The 3,298-nt window shown below is 48.8% G+C and overlaps 1 non-coding gene across 1 annotated transcript; it reads right to left on the minus strand.

Annotated features, from left to right (window-relative positions):
- Positions 1–869: 869 nt before the first annotated feature.
- On the minus strand, positions 870–942 carry TRNAR-ACG (transfer RNA arginine (anticodon ACG)). Its single transcript has one exon. It is a non-coding gene; the product is annotated as a tRNA-Arg (tRNA).
- Between the last annotated feature and the right edge of the window lie 2,356 nt (positions 943–3,298).

The raw sequence follows: 3,298 nt of genomic DNA on the forward strand, positions 1-3,298 counted from the left end.
AGTTACCTTTGTTCTTATGTTCTTATGTTCTTATCCAGAGGGAAAACACATGGTGCAGCCTCGGTTCCTGTCCGGAAACGGAGGAGCTCCAAGAGATTGTGCTCCATTGTGACACAGTGGAGGGGGGATCAAGAGCCCTAGTTCCACTACTAGCCTCCAGTATGACCCCCTGAGAAACATTCCTTTACCCACCACAAGTCTTCAACACACACTGGAGAAAGAACTGCAGCCTTGGTGGCCACCATTGGCCTCCAGGGAGACATACTGCAGGAAGACCCACAGCTCTCACTCTACCATAAACTTGTCACACACTCAACAGATATTAGTCTCCTTCATCACCGGACCTCGTAACTCACAGCAATTTTCCTCTCCCGTAAAAAAAGCCAGAGAAAGTTTTGATGTTTGCTCCCAATAACTTTCTGAATACGGGAGAAGTTTCAGTAACTCAGCCGTTCTCAGATTGAGGTTCTTCTTTATGCAGTAATGCATCGGTCTGGCGTATTGCCTCTTTACTACCTTCCTCCTCTATTTATTACAGAATTATTCAACGCCTCTATGGATTATCGGTTTTCGATTATAAAGGTTTTAATCTTGACGCCACACATAAATAATTCCTTTAGATAATTCCCATATTTTTTCCCCCACAACAGAGGGGACGAAGCACCACCGAGACCGGGTAATGAACGAGGCACTGAATTACCTTACCTTGAGGTTACCTTGAGGTGCTTCCGGGGCTTATTGTCCCCGCGGCCCGGTCGTCGACCAGGCCTCCTGGTTGCTGGACTGATCAACCAGGCTGTTAGACGCGGCTGCTCACAGCCTGACGTATGAGTCACAGCCTGGTTGATCAGGTATCAAACAAATACCATCGACCTTGCCAGGATTCGAACCTGGAATCTTCTGATCCGTAGTCAGACGCGTTATCCGTTGCGCCACAAGGCCTACCGAGTCAAATGTTTGCTAAGGTTAAGTATTATATGTTCTAGATGACTACTCGCATTTGTTTATCAAATGCGAGTTTGCTTATCTCATTGTAAGAAGAGCAAAACTCTTTTTAATGTAAGCAAAATTCTTACAATGTAAGAAACAAAACTCTTCTTACAATGTAAGAATCAAAACTCTTCTTACAATGTAAGAATCAAAACTCTTCTTACAATGTAAGAATCAAAACTCTTCTTACAATGTAAGAAGCAAAACTCTTCTTACAATGCAAAGAGACAGCATGAATGCATGTGTGAGGGAATCTAGATTCCCTCAGCTAGTTTTCCTAGTTTCTAGATTAGGCTAGTAGCTCTAGGAAACTCTAGAAACTGAAGCTTTCAAACTAACATATACTTGTGGGTGGTCGAATGAAAGCTTATGTTAAGGACTATCGGTTGGGACTGGTTAGAGGCCTGTGATTGCTCTGTAGAGAGAATTACAGAAATTTTCCTGTTTCTGTGAAATAGGATGGGAGTTGAGAGTGAAGTGGTGTAGGGAGGTACTTGACTCTCCCAACGGTTTTACAGGGGGGGGGGGAGGGACAGTGGGGTGAACGTTGCCTTCCCCCCCCCCAACATGTGAGACAGTACGCCACTGTCTTTTAGGCCTCCCCCTCCTTGTGATGTCACAGGACGCCCGAGGGTGGCTGAGGCATGTGATTGGTTTAGGTACCTGTGCTCCAAGCCGAGTTTTGGCGCGAAGAGCTGTGGTTGGAAGCGGCATCTTGGTAGTGTGCCGGCTCCCTGCTGATTGGTCAAGACAAGGTAGGGGGGGAGATATGGGCATTTGAGTTTCCCTGCCCGCCATAGAGTCAGTTTGAATTGGGCGGCAAGCGGAGGAAGAAGTGTCTGGTGGAGGTGGCAGGCCGGCCACCTTCACCCCCGTTAATCGCTTCTGTCGTCCAAATTACTCATCGAGCATGGCACTCCTGCCATCAGGGGTTGTCAACGCCCAATTGGCGTGAATTGGGGCCAAGGATTTACGGAAGGAACAGTAAAAAGCTAAAGAGACAGTTGACAGTGTTCACCCATGAGGCAGCTGGCAGAGCCTCAGGGTGTAACAGGTGGTTTGAATAACCTGTCTAGTAGTGATGGACAATTAGCGGAAATCAGACAGGGCCTCCTAGTGTAATTGTGGTGAGATTACAGGCCCCTGTGGGACTTTGAATTCCGCCAGGCTGCGTCAGTGTGGGGATGCCGCCGGCCATTGTCACCCCAGTGTAGAGCAAGGCAGGCTCTGGTTTGATGGGGTTGTTAGTGATTCCCCATCCGCGTGTGTACGCCTGTGGGCAGCAGCCTGCCAGCCCGAGGCACCCATGTGCGCGGCCACCGCAGGCCGCCCGCAGCAGCCCGCGGCCACCCACCTTGGCCAGCTGCTCGGGGGGGGGGGGGGGGGGGGGGGGCACCCACTCAGGCCACCCGCGCGGCCAAAACGACACCCCACCCCGCGCACCAGCTCAGCCGGGTGGGGTGCTATGACGTCATGTGCTACCCGTGGCCACCCCCTTAGGGGATGGCCACGGGTAGGTTCCTTAGTGTGGTTCCTCACACTAAATATTCGGAGATACTAAGAACCGAACGCATCCTCACACTAAGCATCGTCACACTAAGCATCCTCACACTAACCATCCTCACACTAAGCATCCTCACACTAAGCATCCTCACACTAAGCATCCTCACACTAAGCATCCTCACTCTAAGCATCCTCACTCTAAGCATCCTCACACTAAGCATCCTCACACTAAGCATCCTCACACTAAGCATCCTCACACTAAGCATCCTCACACTAAGCATCCTCACACTAACCATCCTCACACTAAGCATCCTCACACTAAGCATCCTCACACTAAGCATCGTCACACTAACCATCCTCACTCTAAGCATGTTAAGAAGCCATTACGCATCTCCAGATAATAAGGATACATTTCAACCTCACACTACCACCACACAACACACTGAGACCCCACCCGGTCCTCACACTAAACACACCAGTGTGACCAGACTTGGGAGACCAGCTTACTAAGTGCAGTTTTGAAGAGTTAGCCACAAGGACACTTTATGCTTTAACAAATAATAAACATTAACCTCGAGGGATTAGATGTCAGTTCGTACGATTATTAACTTCAGTATTCATGAGTCCCAACATCTCTATAGTTGCCACGAAGGAGACAGGAAGTTGGCGGCTTGTCAGAGGTCCTGTCAATATTATTTACAATTTTGTCTTATTTATATTTTCGTCGTCTGCACATAGGCGATTCCATGGGTTTATTACCCGATGGTTGTAAACTCTTGTTTTCAGTCCTACCAGGTCACACCTG

This window comes from Procambarus clarkii, chromosome 75, assembly GCF_040958095.1.
Source record: "Procambarus clarkii isolate CNS0578487 chromosome 75, FALCON_Pclarkii_2.0, whole genome shotgun sequence".
In the NCBI taxonomy this organism is placed as follows: domain Eukaryota; kingdom Metazoa; phylum Arthropoda; class Malacostraca; order Decapoda; family Cambaridae; genus Procambarus; species Procambarus clarkii.